The sequence below is a fragment of the Portunus trituberculatus genome, chromosome 9 (genome assembly GCF_017591435.1).
Source record: "Portunus trituberculatus isolate SZX2019 chromosome 9, ASM1759143v1, whole genome shotgun sequence".
Lineage (NCBI taxonomy): Eukaryota > Metazoa > Arthropoda > Malacostraca > Decapoda > Portunidae > Portunus > Portunus trituberculatus.
The window spans coordinates 5587347-5606039 of record NC_059263.1 but is presented as its reverse complement, the minus strand read 5'-3'; the positions used below and the strand labels follow the sequence as shown (position 1 = coordinate 5606039).

The window sequence follows — 18693 nt, the reverse complement described above, 5'->3', positions numbered from 1 at the left end:
GTTTTTTGATCTCCTGAAGGTTATTTTTGTTGTTTTGGTGATCTGCTGGTGCTGCTCCTGTGTTTGTGTTTAGGTGAGTGTTAATTGTCCTGGTGTGTGTGTGTGTGTGTAATTGTGTAGTAGTAGCAGTAGTAGTAGTAGTAGCAGTAGTTGTAGTAGTAGTGGTGATGGCGGTGGTGGTGGTGGTGAGTTGATGTTATTGTGTATTTTCTTTTATTTTTACATTTCCTCTCTTTCTTTTTATAGTTTTTACCGTTTTCTTTCTTTTTCTCGTAAGGACAGAGAGTAATTAAAGTTGTTAAGTATTGAAATAAGTATAGTTTTGCCTTTCTTTACGTGTGTGTGTGTGTGTGTGTGTGTGTGTGTGTGTGGAGCAAAGTCTCTCTCTCTCTCTCTCTCTCTCTCTCTCTCTCTCTCTCTCTCTCTCTCTCTCCCTAATAATGAAACAATAACAAAACCAACGTATATCAAAGAAGACTAATAAAAAAATAAAGAAAAATTAAAATAAAAGGTGAATAAATGCAGGCCCGTATTAGTGAGGGCAAAAGCCGCTTATCTGGCCGTGTCTTGCCGTGTATTTCGTGTTTATTGCTCACTCGTTCGTTTGTCTGTCCGTGGTGGGAGTATTTTTAGGTTCGCCAGGATGGGAGAATTAATGGTCCTTGCTTCCTTGTTTCCTTGTTTCCTTGCTCCTCCCCTCCTTCCTATTATTATTATTATTATTGTTGTTATTATTATTTTCTGAGCCATCTGTATCAATGTGTTTTCTACTTCATTTGTTTTTGTTTTGATCTATTTTCTTGTTTTATTTTGTTTTTGGAGTGGGTTTTCTTTTCCTTTGGTTTGTTTCGAGGTTGTAAGCTTCATCACAATCTGCTGTTTGTAATGAACCGTGCGCAGACATGCAGATACACAGATACACAAACATACAGACGCGCAGACACACAGACCTACAGACACACAGACACACACACAGACACACACACGCACAGATACACAGACACAGACGCAGAGACACACAGATACACATACACACAAATACACTCACACACACAGACACCTATCACTTCCTGCCTACACTGATAGATAGACAGATAGATAAACAGATAAATAAGTAGATAGGTAGTGCTTTATCGGCCACAAGTATGTAGTGTTCTATATGCAATAAGTCCACAAACAAAATCTAACTTGGTCATATTCTTCACCATTCATGAAGCTGATGGCCACTTAAGGTAATATCATTTTTACATCACAGATACGATACACGTCAACACGTAACGTAATTCACCGTGCAGAACAACCATGAAAGACAAGCCGTAGGAAACACAATAACGATAAAGCAAGAAAAATGAATAAGCTGGTGAGTAAAGGGGAGACAAACAAGACAAGAGAATAAGGAAGAATAAAAGAGAATGGAAGAGAAGAGAGAAGGAAGGAGAAAATAGATCTAACCTAACCTAACCAAGAAAGAAGAAGAGAAGAGAAGTGGAGAGGAGAGAAGGGAGAGGAAGAGAGGAGAGATGGTATAGAAGAAACAGTATCTTACACACAGACACACACAGACAGGAGGCGTTCCCAAAAATACCCCTGTCTGATTTGAGTGACGCATAAACAAGACTTGAAGCGTGTGATCAGAGAAAGCCGCACTCCCAGCCCGCCTTCCCTCCATCACAGACTCGCCCCAAAGTACTTACTCTATTTAACTGAGGCAGAGACAGGCATACGTCTGGATGTCTATGGGTCTTCTGTTTTGTCTTCCTCCCTCATATTTTTTTTTTTTTTTTTTGCTTCTGTTTAATTTCTTCTTCTTTTCTTCTTTTTTTTTTTTCTTTTTCTTTTTCTTCTTTTCTTCTATCTCTTTTCCTATCTTAGAAGTATACTTAGAAATGGCGGGGAAGAGGAAGAAGAAAGAATGAATGTGTTTTTTATAAACTCTTCTGTCTTCTTTCCTCCTCCTCCCCTCCTCCTCCTCCTCTTGTCCTATCTTCGAAGTTACTTAAAAATAGCGAAGAGGAGGAGGAAAAGAAATGAACTCGTCTCTTACAAGCTCTTCTATCTCTTTTCAACCTCGTCTTTCTCTTCCTCGTCTTTGTCCTCCTTGTCTTTCTCCTCCTCCTCCTTCTCCTCCTCCTCTTCCTCCTCCTCCTAACCTACTTCCTAACCTTGTAAATAGAATGCGGCAGAGAGAATCATACTCATAAACTCACTACCTTTCCGCACCACCATCTCTCTCTCACCACCACCACCACCACCACCACCACCACTACTACTACCACCACCACCACTGCCTGCCACACGTAACACCCTGGAGAGCTTCATTACGCTCCTCCCAGTGCTTTACGAACCTGCCTAGCCTGCCCGTGTGTGGCCTGCAGCGCCCCCAGCAGGAGAATACGTCACAAAGGAAACACGGAAACTCCTGAAGGTTCTGACGGGATTCCCAGAAAGTCTCGTGTTCTCCTGCGCGTCATGTCGAGGAATTAACTGTCCATCGTCACGTGTCTCTCAGTTAATTCCCTTCTGTCTGCCTCCGGGTATCGTTTCTTTATGGTGGTGTTACTCATACTGCCGATGATACATATGCTGCTGTCTCGCTCACTCAGTCTCTTCCTCTCTCTCTCTTTCTCTCTCCTCGCTTTCTCTATTATTGCATGTGTTGTATCGCTTTTTGTGTTGTTTTTTTCTCATTTTGTGACGTCATGCGGTCATTGTGTGTTTGGAATGTTGCTTCATGTTGTTTTATGAGTGCACCCGCGTGTTTACTGCTCCCCAAGTGTTACGAGGCGATGTGACAGTGGCGTGCGGTGCGGTTAGGTGCGGTGCGGGGCGACCAGGCATGTTTGGGTCAAGGGCGAAGGAAGGAGGGATTGCGTGAGTGATTAAGCCAATGAGGTGTGCAAGGATGGGTGTCACAGGTGAGGCTCATTAACAAGACTCCTTATGTCAGGTGTTGTGAATCTTGGTAAGTGAGAAAAGGTGCTGCTCTGCTCAATGAAAGGGAGAATAGATGATTAAACCCAGTGAGGTGTACATTACAGGTGTAGTGTAGGTGAGACTCATTAGCAAGCCTCATTACGTACGGTGGTGAATCACAAAGGGCGTGCAGTGTGTTTGTATTACCCCAAGAACGGTGCGCCAAGATTCAAAAAGGTGCATACATGTTATATTTGTATACTGGTACACTCGTTTCCTTGGAGTATATTAGGTTAAGTACATTAGTTTCTAAGAAATCTGTTCATCCGTGACTCAAGGAACTTATTGTGTGTTTCCTCAATTGTTTCCTCAATTGTCATGCGAGCTTCTTTTTCGCTTAATATTTTTTTCCCCTTACTCCTAATCAGTTCTCATGTGAATCAGTACGTGTCTTCCTGGATTCTCTCTCTCTCTCTCTCTCTCTCTCTCTCTCTCTCTCTCTCTCTCTCTCTCTCTCTCTCTCTCTCTCTCTCATCCTAATCTTTCCCGTTTTCTTTATTTATTTCACCCTTGTCTCTCGTTTACATTCACTTCTCTCCTTAAAATATAAAGGACACAAAAAAAAAAAAAACATAACTTAACACTATCATATTTCCATTTCTCTTCCATTTCTCGCGTTCCTTTCCTTCTTTCACTCAAAGGACCTCCATCTTGTATTCTGAAACGCTCTTCTCTCTCACCACGACTGTTTTCAAAGGCTGCAGAGATGATAAGGTCGTGTCTCTAAGGCTGCTTCTCCTGGCAATAATGAAGTAAACTTGTTCATTTGTCACTAAAACCATAAAAAAAACACCCTTGAAATATTTGCGTCACCTGAACAGGAACCCTTTGGAATAGTGGAGGTCGCGGCGATGTGTTTCTGATTTTGTCCCTCTAGAATCTCAGCTAATCTCCTGCTCTTCACCTCACACGCTCCCATGATTCCTTTTCCCTCACACAACTCCAGCAGGGATAACGCAAGCCACTCCCTCAGACTGCCACGGTCACGCACGCCACACCTAACCTCGTCTGAACCGCACGAAGGATAGCAGGTCATGGTGGTGGTGGTGGTGGTGGTGGTGGTGGTGGTGGATGATAAATGTTTGTAGGTGTTGTGATTTGTTTCAGGATTATGTTTTATTTTTAGGTGTTAATGGTGTTGTTGTTGGTGGCGTTGTTGGTGGCGTTGGTGGTGGTGGTGGTGGTGGTGGTGAAAACTGACTGATGTTCTTATTTCGTGGTTTTTGTGTTTTTAGTTGTTGTTTATTGTTAATGGGTGTTTGTTTTGTTTATTTAGGTTGTTTGAGTGGGTGAGTGTGGGCGCTGGGTGAAAACTCTTTATTTGTTTATTTACTGACTTTTTTTACGTCCATACATCCAATACATACATCCAAACGACCATACACCCATACACCCATTTAACCAACAATATTTACACCCAGCCACTCATACACCCAACTGGACCTACACCCACTCAACCATACAACCCACCAACCATCCATACACACAAAGTACATCCATTCACGCCCTCCTCCCGCCTCCATCCCATAACTCCACGCGAGGGTCCAGCAAGGCGACAGAAACAGTGGAGCGAGTGTCCATCATCCGCCCGAAGCCTCAGCGTGTGCAGTGGAAGGAAACACGTCAACACAGTAATGGCAGATGAAAGTAGCGCAATATGGAGCTTTAGCGTGGTGGTGGTGGTGGTGGTGGTGGTGTGGTGTGGTGTTACAGCGAAACGTTACATTCCTTTCCTTTGCATTTCGCGTGAGAGAGAATGTTGACCAAGAAGAAAAAAGAAGATGAAATATATGCATGCACACACACACACACACACACACACACACACACACACACACACATATTTTTGACAACCAAGACACAATACACGGAAAACATTCACTGGTACATCTGGGAAAAAGATAAAAAGAAATAAGAAAAGAAGACATTATTTTAGTATTTATATTCGTACATCTGGGACACGTAATCTGACCACTACACCTGTAACTTGAGGCACGTGACCCGGAAACGATGCACACACACACACACACACACACACACACACACACACACACACACACACACACACACACACACACACACACACGCAGCCAAGGAGTAAACGGTCAGGCACGTGTCTTAAAAATGGTCACAGCACGGACATGTGGAAGGTAATCTGGACACGCATAAACTGACACACATTCCACACCTGACTCTGCTCCACAACGATGACACAACAGAGACAACTATGCCGTGGAAAACAAAGGGAGAAGAATCCGGGACAAAATTTACAACTGACTCGGCCACGCTTTATTACCGCAGAATCAACCTACACCTGACTACAATACAAGAAGCTCACATAAAGCCCTAAACACTTTACCACACACAGCTGACTCAAAACCTGACTTAAAATTTTCACCTCTCTCTCTCTCTCTCTCTCTCTCTCTCTCTCTCTCTCACCTGACTATAAATTCTATAACAAAGGAAGCGCACACGAAACTACACTATGCCACACACAACTGACTCAAAATCTATGACTAAGAATTTCACCTTTACTTTTTCCCCTCCTCTCTCTCTCTCTCTCTCTCTCTCTCTCTCTCTCTCTCTCTCTCTCTCTCTCTCCTGCAATCACGAAATATTCATAGCATAGTGGTAACAGAGAGGAAAGACTGGCAAGAGGAAGCGGGGGTGCACGTGGCAAGCAGTAACGATTAAAGAAAGTCAGAAAATCAGTGAGTTGCAAGGATAAACAGATGACTTCCTCTTCTTTTTCCCTCTCTCTCTCTTCTGCAATCACGTAATACCCATAGCACAGTGGTAACAGAGAGGAGAGATTGGAAGAGGAGACGGAAGAGACAGGGGTGCACGTGACAAGCAATGACGATTAAAGCAAGTGAGGAAATCAATGACGTGCATGAATATACGGATGACTTGACGAAAATACGACGAGGACTTTCTTTGAATCACTATTTCATCGCTTCGTTCAATATAGAGCCACCGCTGATGACGCACACATGGATCGCTTACTCCCCCAATCGCTTCCCAAGACTTAAAAACGGAATGCGGGTAAATAAAACATACGGAGTTGTCTTGTGTTCGTTCTGTGTTTGTCTGTTCCTATGCAAATGTGATAACGGTTCCTGATTCGGAAAGGACAAGAAGTAATGGCCTGTTAGCTCAGTTGGTTAGAGCGCCGTGCTAATAACGCGGATGTCGAGGGTTCGATCCCCTTACGGGCCAAACGTGGAATATCTTTTGGGACCGCCGTGTTACAGTGGAACCATGCGTGCTTTGGGGTCCGAGGGGTCTCCAAGCGCACGGGTTCGAATCCTGTCCATGGTCCGAGTGTAGGTTAGGCTTCCTCACTCGGGGCAACGGTTTCCTAGCGGGTGGGCTTTGAGATAGGAGATACCCCCAAAAAGTATCCCCTTTAGCCCATAAACTCCCGTGAAAAGCCCACATGGTATAAAAAATATATACAGAATTGTATTTTAACCCCTTCAATGCTATGACGTGTTTTTATATTCATTCTGCTTACTATTTGATGATTTTATACAGCTTTAGAAACTTATGTTGGGCTTTAAAATAGTGGCCATTAATCTTCTGACCTCCATAGGCCTTTCATAATGTAAATTAGATTGTCTAATCACACCTAAAATTCAAGGTAAAAATGCGTCGCAGTACTGAAGGGGATAAGAGAGATAACATATTGGTCTTCAAATCGTGGCAAATTAATGGAACACACTCAGTAATTAGTTTCAGTGCCGAGTTATTGGGAAGCTTTAGCAGAAGATTAGACAAATTTGAGGATGAAAGGTTGGAAACAGCAAGGCACATTTCACACATAGAGCATGCCAATTGTAGAGCTAATGAGTTCTCGTGGTTTCCCTCACGCTCTTATAAATGAAACACAAGCACCATCAAACATCAATAAAAGATTAGATGAAGTTATGGATAAGGATGATAAATGAAAAATAAACAACGGTAGCTTCTTTCATCTTCCTTAACGTTACTGAATCACGTTACAAATACCACGAACCATCAACCAAACCAGGGCCCGTTAAAAAGACACACCAAGACTACCCAAGGCATCTTCACCCCCTCTACAAGTATTCAGAAACGCTTTGTTCTCTCCCCTCGACTATTTTTCCAAGGCCACAGAAATGAGCAGCGGGGTTTTTAAGAGTCTTTCTCCAATCAATAATGTGAAAATCTTGTCAATCTGCCTCTAGAACCGTAAAAACATCTTAACCCCTTCTGTTCCATGACGCGTTTTCTTATTCATTCTACTTACTATCTGGTGATTTTATACAGCTTCAGAAACTCATGTGGGGGATTAAAATAGTGAAGACTGTGGCCATTAATCTTCTGAACTCAATAGACCCTTCCTAATGTCAATAAAATGGTCTAATCATACCCAAACTCATGGTATAAATGCGTCCAAGTATTGAAGGGGTAAATGAATGCGTCCCACTATTGAAGGGGGTTAAAAAAAAAAAAAAAACTTGGTGTAATTCAAACAAAACCCTCCTGAAATAGTGAAGGTGAAGCATAGAAGTGTTTAAGAATACGAGCCTAAACACACACACACACCCCTTCCGAGTCACAACAGCTTCACTTCTTTCTCGTTATCGAAAAAAATGTCAAGTTATTTACGTCTGCTGGTCTGTCTGCGTGTAGAGGGAGACGATCGGCACACTACTGCATAATTCGAGCACCGGTGGGCCGAACTGAACCGCTGCGGGAATATTCGTTAATAGAAACTCAGGTAGACGAATAGATAGTGAGATGGATAGAGCGATGAATAGAAGGAAGGAAGGATGGATGGATTAGCTGATACATAGACAGAGTATATAGATGGATAGATAAAAAAAAGTACATAGATAGATAGATAAATGGATGGATGGATGAATAGACAGGTAGGTGTAGTTAAATTTATAGATAGATTGTTGGTAAAAAGATTGATTGATGGATAGATAAATAGATAAATAGATAGAAAGATAGACAGACAGACATTTAGAAAGAGAAACAAGAATAAAGATAAACGCAAGAACAGATGACAAACAAAATCATTGGAGAGAGAGAGAGAGAGAGAGAGAGAGAGAGAGAGAGAGAGAGAGAGAGAGAGAGAGAGAGAGAGAGAGAGAGAGAGAGAGAGAGAGAGAGAGAGAGAGAGAGAGAGAGAGTGTTCAAATTGCTGTACTATAAATACTAACCTAAGCATTACAATAGACTAACCACCACCACCACCACCACCACCACCACCACCACCACCACCACCACCACCACCACCACCACCATTCCTGGCCTTACCTGCACCGGCGCGAGTCTAATTAAAGAGATTACCTGCAGCGCCGCGTGACCCACGTGACCTGACGCTTCTGACCTGACCTAGCGTGAGGGGAGTGTCGCCTTGCATGTGACCCGCGGGAGGGAGAGAAGGAGGAAGAGGAAGAAGAAAAGGATGAGGAGGAAGAGGAGGAGGAGAAGGAGAAGGAGGAGGAGGAGGAGAAGGAGGAGGAGAAGGAGGTGGATAAACGCAAAGGGAAAGAAGAAAACGTACGAAGAAGAAAAATGTGAAGGGAAGAAGAAATAGAGGAGAAAGAAGGGAGGAGACGAAGGAGGGGAAAGGAAAGACGCCGTGGAGGAAAAAAGAGAGAGAGAGAGAGAGAGAGAGAGAGAGAGAGAGAGAGAGAGAGAGAGAGAGAGAGAGAGAGACAAACTCCAAACCCAGATCCCAGCGTGACTTAACCGTACACGTTCCGAACACGATTAGCACCCGTGATGGACTGCCTCCCGTGACTAGTGGCTGTTGGCTGCCGCTCCGCCCCTCGTTACATGGCATTAGACTCCGGCAGGTGGGTAGGTGGGTAGATGGGCGGGGGGTGTGGTCGGGCGCTGATCACCTGTCCCTTACTGTATAAGGTGAATCTTCATCCCCTACCCCCCCTCCACACACACACACACACACACACACACACACACACACACACACACACACACACACACACACACACACACACACACACAGACCTTCATCCTGATTCTCCTTTTCCCTTCTTTTGTCTTATTGTCTTTTTTACTTTTTTTTTTTTTCCTAGTTTTCTTTCCTTTTTTTTCTTTGTCTTCTTCCTTTTCCTTTCTCTTTTTTTCTCCTTTTTCCTTCTTTCTTCTATTTTTTTCGTTTTCTTCCTTCTACTCTTTTTTTTCGTTTTCCTTTCCTTTTCTTTTGTTTTGGTTTGTTTTGCTTCCTTCTTTCCTTCGTTCTTTTCTTTTTTCTTCTTTTTCCTTCTCTCTTCTCTTTGTTCTCTTTTTCCTTTCTTTTACTTTTTTCCTGGTTGTATTTTTTTCTTTTTTCCTTGTCTTGGTTTGTTTTGTCTTCTTCCTTTTGCTTTCTCTTCTTTTTCTTCTTTTCAATTTTTCTTCATTTTTTTCCTTTTCCTTTCCTTCGTCTAATCTTCTTTTCTTCTACTCCTTTTTTTCTCTCATTTCCTTCTTCTCTTCCATTTTTCTCCTTTCCTTTCCTTCTATTCTTTTCTCCTTTTCTTCTTTCTTTTTATTTTTTCCTCCTCCCATTTCCTTCTTCAATTCCCAGTTTTCCTAATGTCTTTCCCTCTTCATTGTTTCCTGGCTTTCCTCCTCCTCCTCCTCCTCCTTATTTTCCTCCTCTTCCTTGTTCCTCTCCTCCTCCTCCCTCATCTCCTGACTCTCTCTCCTTAGCTTTTCCTCCTCTTCCTTGTTCCTCTCCTCCTCCCTTGCCCTCATCCTTACGCCTGCCTGTCTCTCTTCCCAGCTTTTTTTTTTTCCTCCTCCTCCTCCTTCTCCTCCTCCTTATTTATTTTCCTCCTCTTCCTTGTTCCTCGCCTCGTCTTCCCTTGTCTTTCTCATCCTCTCCCTTTTTTATATTTCTTTTTTATTTACTATTTTTTTTTTTTTTTTTGTTACACGGTGTTACGATGTTAATGATGTTTCGAGGTGTGTATTTTTAGCTGTTCTTATTTTGTTTTCCTACGGTTTATTTCGTGTTTATAGCCTCGTTTGGTTTATCTATACGTCTTTTTTTTTTTTCCCTGTTTGTGTGTTCTTGTTAGTCTTATCTTTTATCTATTTACTTATTTATTTTCTTGTCTTTTTTTTTCAATGTTTATGATGCTTTTTTGGAGGAAGGTCTTGTTTTCTTTTTTTCATTGTGTTGGTTCCTTTTATGTCTGTGTTGCCTGTGTTGTCCAGATGACCTTGTTGTTGTTGATGATGATGATGTTGTTGTTGTTGATGATGATGATGATGATGAGTGTGTTGTTACTTGTTCGTGTTTAGACTCGTAAATTTTTGTTTGTCTCACTTGTTTATGCATTTCTTTGTGACTTAATTAGGTAAGAAGGTGAGCAACTGGGTAAATAGACAAATAGATAGATAAATAGAAAGATAGATAGATAGATAGATAGATAGATAGATGATGGATAGATAGATAAGTAGATAAATAGATAGATGGACAGATAGATAAATAGACAGATAGACAGAAAGATAAAATAGATAGATAGATTGAGAGATAGATAGACAGACACACACACACACACACATAATCATACAATAATACATCAATAAAATAACGAAAGTGATAATTTACAAGAACCATCAATCAAGTAAATGAGTGAATGCATGAATGAACACATGAATAAAAGAGTGAATGAAGGAGGGGAAGGAGGAGGAAGGAGGAAGTAGGAAGAGGAGGAGGAGGAGGAGGGGAAAGGTATGTCCACGTAGTACTTCACAGGTGTAACATTCCCCCTTTCTTCCTCCCCATGTATCCCGCCATCTTCCCTCCCTACCTTCCCTAACACCCCCTCTCCTCTCCTCCCCACCTTCCACATGAATAACACTCCCCTTCTACCTCCTCCCCTTCCCTTCTAACTCTCCTAACCTAACCATTCCTAACTTCCAGTCTCCTCCTCTTCCTCCTCTAGTCCTACCAAAACCACTCCACTCACCCCTCCACTAGCCCCTCCAAACCTTCCCCTCCTCTTTCTCTCACCCCCCCTAACCTCCTCACCCCTCCCCCTCCTCAGCCCTGATTTATGTCACGTGATCTCATCGGTAAAGTAATTATCGTCTTGACCCTGAAGACATCGCCCACATCAAGGCTTTCACTATTACCGTCGCTATTATTATTATTATTATTATTATCATTGCTGTGGGTGGTGGTGGTGGTGGTGGTGGTGGTGGGTGGTTGAAGTATTGTTTTACTCTTTATTGTTAATGTTTTTTTTTTTCTTCTCCTCCTCCTCTTCCTCCTCTTATTAGTATTCTTTCTTCTCCTCCTCAATCTATTTTTCTTCCTCCATTTTTTTTTCTATTCTTCCTTCAATTTATTTTCCTCTTCCTCCTTTTCCTTTTCTTCTTCTTCCTCCTTCTCCTCCTCCTTTTCCTCTTCTTCTTCTTCTTCTTCTTCTTCTTCTTCTTCCTCCTCCTCCTCCTCTTATTATTATTGTTTCTTCTTCTCTTCTCTCTATTTTTCTTTCTCCTTTTCTCCTTATTCTTCCTCCTGCTCATCCTCCTCCTCCTCCTCTTATCACTATTCTTTCTTCTTCTCCTCCTCTTCTCTCTACTTTTCTTCCTGCTCTTCTTACTATTCTTTCTCCACCTTTTCTTCTTATTCATCCTACTGTCTCTCTACCTCCTCCTCCTCCTCCTCCTCCTCCTCCTCCTCCTCCTCCTCCTTCTCCTCCTCCTCCTCCACTTCGTCCTCTTCACCACAGAACAATGAAAACCATTTCACCAAATCGTTAAAAAAAATAAAGAGAAAAAAAATATATTGGTCAAAAGAAAATAAGAATAAAGAATATAAACAACCCTAACTTATCCTAACCTAACCTATAAAGGCACGCACACACACACACACACACACACACACACACACACACACACACACACACACACACACACACACACACACACACACACTAACTAACTAATTAACTAACTATATAAATACAAAACAACTTAAACTCCCTACTATTTTTCTACCTATGCAGTTACACACACACACACACACACACACACACACACACACACACACACACACACACACACACACGTACCAGTAAAAGCAACAAACAATAATCACTATAATTTCTTTTATTTTTTTTATCTATTTCACTTATACATGAAAAAAATAGATAAATTAAACAAAAAAGGAAAAAAAGTCTAGTATAAGCTAAATGAAAAGTGCAAAAGTAGAAGAAACAGAAAAGAAAACGAGAAAAATAACAATAAAAGTGAAACCGTGACATTTGAGGCAGTTTCGTGGTTATGTGTTTCAGAGAGAGAAAGAGAAAGAGAAAGAGAGAGAGAGATACAGGCCTCCTCCTTCCGTGTCTGCAGGAGATATAGAACCTGAAGACGTTCTCCCCCCGCTTCTTCCTCTTTCCTACGCTCCCTTCCCTCCCCCCGTCCAACAAAGCTCACATCAAACGCCTGACCTGCTTCCCTTGTTTGTTCTTGAAACGTCAGGCGACTCTGCCCCGCCACGCCGCCTCCGTGAACTCGTGTGTGGCTGGTCCGGGAATTAGAAAGGTGTTGGTGTGTGGCTGCGTGGCTGTAGTGTGTTGTCTTGTTGGTGGTCTTGTGTTCTTGGTTAGTATGTCGTTAGTTTGGTTAGGTTAGGTTAAGTTAGGATGGGTTTAAATGTTGGTTTTGATGGTTTGAAGGTGGTAATTATTAAACGGAAAGATTAAAAGGGATGACTAATTAACTATGGCATTTTCTCTCTCTATCTCTCTCTCTCTCTCTCTCTCTCTCTCTCTCTCTCTCTCTCTCTCTCTCTCTCTCTCTCTCCAGTAACAACACCCAACAAAACGACACACACACACACACACGAGCTCGGAGGCTAAAAATAAATCGCTGAGAGAATCAGAGGAGAGTGACGCGCTGTTCACCTGCCCACCTTGATTACCTCACCTGCACCCGGTCAACCTTGCGTGGTGACCTTACCCAGTGACCTTGGAGCTGCATACCTGCGAAATCCCCCTCTGCGTGTCAGGTGCAGATAGTGACACGCGGAGAGGCACGCAGACACACCCTGTATATAAGCAGGTGAAGCGGAAGGAACAGAGAGCGTGACAGTAGATTTTGCGCTGGGAGAGTAGTGAGGAGAGTAAGAAGTAGGTGGTGGTAAATTAACGACCGAAAGAAGAGGAGGAGGAGGAGGAAAAAGAGGAGGTGGAGTAGTACATTTTGTTGTTCTATTCCGCTTTCTCTTCTTTTTGTTTCTTTTATCTTGCTTTGTTACTCCCATCCTTTGCAGTTCTGACGCTTTTTCATTCCTATCCTAACCTAACCTAACCGAGAAAAGTACAGTTTGTAACTCTTCCAAGCTACAAAGGAAACAAGACAAAAGGGAAGAAACAAGACAGAGGAATCGAATAGCATTAAAACTCCACGAAAAAAAAAACAAACGATGAAGAATACAAGCCACTGAGTCACGGTAATGGCCACGAGGAAAGATTAACACGCACCTTCACAAAAAGAGTGCGCGTGACAGTACATTTCGCGATAGGAAGAGGAGTTAGAGAGAGTGGTGACGTGAAGGCAGGGTGACGTAAAGGTAGGGATGACGTGAAGGCAGGGTGGCGTGAAGGCAGGGATGACGTGAAGGCAGGGTGGCATGAAGGGTGGCGTGAAAGAGTGGCGACTATGAATGACACCCGCTAATCGTAATGGTTGTTGGAAAGAAGAAATATACGTCTTTATAAAATACAAGAGGAAATGAATGTTGCTTTCTTTTAACCTTTGTTGCTGCTTTGCCTGTCTTTCCTGAACCTTTGTAGCATTAAAACCTGCTTGCATGGAGGCACAGAGAAGAAAGGCGGGCAAACATAAGGTAATTCTATATTCTTTTAAACATGTATATATTAGAGTCTAGCATAAAAATTGTCTAGAAAGTTATATGCAATTATAGAGGAAAAGTTTGACAAGCAGTGAAAGGGTTAAGGATAATGCTGTCTGTGATGAGCCTTGTTTGTTTTCCAGTGTTTTCTTCTTTCAAAGTTTCCTGGCAGGTGTTGGTACTGTACGTTCAGAAAATATGCAAATATAAGAAATAAACATCACAGATAGAAATGAAAAAAAAAAAATGTACTACGACAAATGCAAGAGTTAACCAGTACTCTCAATCATCCATACCTCTCTCTCATAAACTTTGGAACTCCCTCTCTACTTCTGTATTTCCAACTTCCTATGACTTGACTTCATTTTGTCGTCTTGTCTTCTTTTAAGAGGGAGGTATCGAGGCATTTGCTCCCAAACTTTGGCTGACGCTTTTACACTTTTTAGAGAGCCAGCACTCAAGTGGGCCTTTTCTTTTGATCTTTCTTTTTTTTTTTTGCCCTTGGCTGGCCCTCTTCCCTACGTAAAAAAAAAAAAAAAAAAAAATTAATAGGGACGTTTCAAGACATTTATCCTATTTTTTTGGCTGACTTTCTCGGACCTACAGAGGACTGGCAACTAAGTAGGCCTTTTTCTCCAGTTATGTTACTTTTGCCCAACTTTCCCTCTTACATAAGAAAAACCTACTTATTTTTTATTTATTTATTTTTTCAAGTTGATATACAAGATCAACACGTGCATTGCTTTTACTGCTGAGAATTGTTGTGTGTCGCAGTGAAAAATAGTGAAGCAGGTCATTTCAGTGTAATCCTCACGTGGGAATTTTACCTTTGCTAGCGTCTACCTTTTTAAAATAGAGTCCTTAACCCCCTTCAGTACTGGAACGCATTTCTATCACGAATTTTGGTGAGATCACACGATTTTATTTACATCAAGAAAGGTCTATGGAAGTCAGATGATTAATGTCCACAGTCTTCACTATTTTAATCCACACACAAGTTTCTGAAGCTGTATAAAATCACCAAATAGTAAGCAGAATGAATATGGAAACGCGTCATGGTACCGAAGGGGCTAGAGCCGAGAAACTAACCAGAAATGTAAGAAAGAAAACGTGAAACACCCACCAAAGTCAAGGTCAAGAGCAAGAGCAACAGAAAACGAGTAGTAACTGAGATTAGAAAACTTTATACAGACCAATAAAAGAAAGGAATAAAGGAAAAAGTAATACAGAGCCGTGGAAGAATTGTGTTTTTGCTCTCTAATAAAAAATGTAATTGGTAACGAAGGAGTAATAACAGTGGAGAGAATAAGAAGATTAATTAATGTGAGAGGAAGCAAGGAAGGAAACAATGAAGAAAGCAAAGAAGGAAGCAAGGAAGGAAGGCAGGAAGGAAAGAAAAGAGAGAAAAGGAGGAAGAATGAAAGAAAGGACAGAAAATGCAATAAAATAAGGAAGTGAGTGTAATAAAGAATATGTGTGTGTGTGTGTGTGTGTGTGTGTGTGTGTGTGTGTGTGTGTGTGTGTGTGTGTGTGTGTGTGTGTGTGTGTGTGTTTGATTTGTTGTCTCCACCACTCAGGTAAGACAGATTAAAACATTTCCAGCAAACATGACAAAGTTAAGAGAGGAATTACATGCCACACACACACACACACACACACACACACACACACACACACACACACACACACACACACACACACACACACACACACACACACACCTGCAATTTCAACCAATTCTCTTAACCATTTCATTTCTTTCTTTTTCCTTAACTAACTTCCTAATTCTCCTTTTAACCCTTTCAGTACCATGACGCGTTTCCATATTCAATCTGCTTACTATTTGGTGATTTTATACAGCTTCAGAAACTTATGTGGGGGATTAAAATAGTGAAGACTGTGGCCATTAATCTTCAGACCCCCATAGACCCTTCCTAATGTCAATAAGATCGTCTAATCACACCCATAACTTCAGGTAAAAACGCGTCCCAGTACTGAAGGGATTAATATGAAATACCTACACACTCTTAATTTGCTCTTTTTTTCCCTCAAAAGGAAAACAGATAGAAATATTTTACTTTCTTTATAGTTACTTTTCCTTTCTCGGTCCTTTTTCATCCCCTCTTATCTTATCCTCCTTTCTTATTCTTTCTTGTTCCATTGTCCATATTTACTTTTCGTATCTTTGTTTTTTCTTGTCCTATCTTATCTTATCCTCCTTTCTTACTCTTTCTTATTCTCTCATCCATATTTACCTTTCCTATCTTACTCTCATCCCTATTTCCTCTTCCCAACTTTGATATTTGTGTCCCCTCATCCTCATTTAGTTTTCTTATCTTGGTCTTTTCAGTCCTCTCACTCCCATTCATTTTTCTTATCTTACCCCTTCTTGTCTCAATTTCCTACACCAAAAAATAAAGTAAAAAACAAAAACAAAAAAACAACAACACACAAATCAAATAAATAAAAAAAAAAGTTAATAAATATGAGAAAGATAATGTAATTTTTTCATTAACTCACACCACCACCACCACCACCACCACCACCACCATCACCACCACTACCTGCGTGACTTGCCTCCCTGACAGCCTCATAACCACCTCCACCACCACTGCTCCAAGGTCAAGACAGTACAGTAGTTAGTAAAATCTATTGCGTAATGGAGTCACTGAATGTTACGAGGAACCCTACCTAGAATATTACTGAGAGAGAGAGAGAGAGAGAGAGAGAGAGAGAGAGAGAGAGAGAGAGAGAGAGAGAGAGAGAGAGAGAGAGAGAGGGAAGGAATAAGGGTAACGTGACAAGAATAGGAAGGTAGTGATTGTAAGGCACAGAAAGGTACATTTGAGATTACTTCGTGTGAGTTAGTAATTTAGTGTGATGTTAGGTTAGGCTATGAGAGAGAGAGAGAGAGAGAGAGAGAGAGAGAGAGAGAGAGAGAGAGAGAGAGAGAGAATAGGAACGTGTCTGGAATAATGTAGATAGTGAATGTAAGGCAGTAAAAAGTACAATAGATAATTTCCTTTCTCTCTCTCTCTCTCTCTCTCTCTCTCTCTCTCTCTCTCTCTCTCTCTCTCCCCAACAATTTACGTCCCTTTTATTATTTTTTCTTCTATTTCTCCACTTTTTCCTTTGCCGTTCCCTTCCCCTATCATTTCCTCCCCTGTTTTATGTTTTTCCGTTTTCCTTCTACTCTCTACTGTTCCTTGTCTTCCTATCACCCTCTCCCTCTCTCTCTCCCTCTCCCTCTCTCCCTAGCGTGCGGTACGGCGGATTATATGGAGATGTCTCACGAACAACAGTACGGAGTTTAGTTTAGTTGTGGGTGAGAAAAAAAAATAATCCCGTTTTCTAAAACTGTCTCGTGTTATTTTGCCTATCTCCGTACTCTTAACCATATTACAGCTATGGTCGCTTTTCCTATGTGTATGGTTAGAGGAATTATAGACACACACACACACACACACACACACACACACACACACACACTTCCCTGCACCATGCAATCAGCCACACCGCAGCAGCACCACCACCACACCTCAGTCACACCTGTAGACAGAGCACCTGCACTCACGAACCCCACTTCACACCGCAGGGAAACGTTAGACACACACATAACCAAACATTTGAAGGGAAAGAAATAAGATAGAATAAAAAAAAAGATACTAAGGAGGAGAAGGAGAAAGAAGAAGAAAAAAAAGATACTGAGGAGGAGGAGGAGGAAGAGGAGGAGAAAGAAGAAGAAACAGAAGAAGAAGAAGAAGAAGAAGAAGAAGAAGAAGAAGAAGAAGAAGAAGAAGAAGAAGAAGAAGATGAAGGAGAAGAAAAAAATACTGAGGAGGAGGAGGAGGAGGAGGAGGAGGAGGAGGAGGAGGAGGAGGAGGAGGAGGAGGAGAAAAAAGAAGAAAAAAAAGTTAATGAGGAGAAGGAGGAGAAAGAAGAAGAAGAAGAAGAAGAAGACAAGAAGGACGAGGACGAGGAAGACCAAAATGTCCCTCAAAACAAAAATAGAAAGAAAATGATTAGTGGGGATATAAAAAGAGATGAAAAAAAGATTAAGACGAAGAGAAAGAAGAAAAGGAGAAGGAGAAACACATCAAAACAATAATAGAAAAAAAAATCTAGAACCAAATAATAAAGATGAGAATATAATTAATTGGTATGAATACTAAGAAGGAGAAAAGGAAGAAGAGGAAAAAGAAGAGGAAGAAAAGGAGAAGAACTAAGACCAACACCACCACCACCACAACAACAACAACAACAACAACAACAACAACATGCATTACCACATTAAGAAAACTACAACAATCAACAACTCTGTACCTAAATAACTAAAGACGGTACACAGCCCAGGTACATACGGCAAGGTAAGAGGACAGCAGGGTACCGGTACTGTGAGGGGTAAAGGTACAGGTAAGATTGGGGGAAGAACACGCAGGATCTTCAAGGCTACTCAGGGGAAAGGCTTTATACATCCAGCATTCCACCGTGAGTGCTGATGTGTGTGTGTCAGGATCAGGGGTGCAATTAGTTATGGAAGTATGCGGCACAGCAGGAGGAAGAGGAGGAGGAAGTTGTGGTAATAGTGGATGGAGGAGGAGGAGGAGGAGGAGGAAGAAGAAGAAAAGGAGAAAGAGAAGGAAGAGGAGATAGCGACGATAAAGATAAAAAAAAAAAAAACAGTAACACAAAACCAGCAACAACACCAACCACAACAGATATTCCACTACACCAATGTTAAAAACCACCACCACCACCACCACAAACAACACATTGAAAGAAGATCTGCCTATATAGTGGTGGTGGTGGTGACGAATATAGAAGTAGCAGTGGTGGTGGTGGTGGTGGTAGTATCT

The 18693-nt window shown here is 41.6% G+C and overlaps 1 protein-coding gene and 1 non-coding gene across 2 annotated transcripts in view; both read left to right on the top strand.

Annotated features, from left to right (window-relative positions):
- Nucleotides 1-18693, top strand: part of LOC123501219 — a 49290-nt gene that overhangs the window by 18722 nt on the left and 11875 nt on the right.
- Trnai-aau lies at nucleotides 6119-6192 on the top strand. The gene has a single exon. It is a non-coding gene; the product is annotated as a tRNA-Ile (tRNA).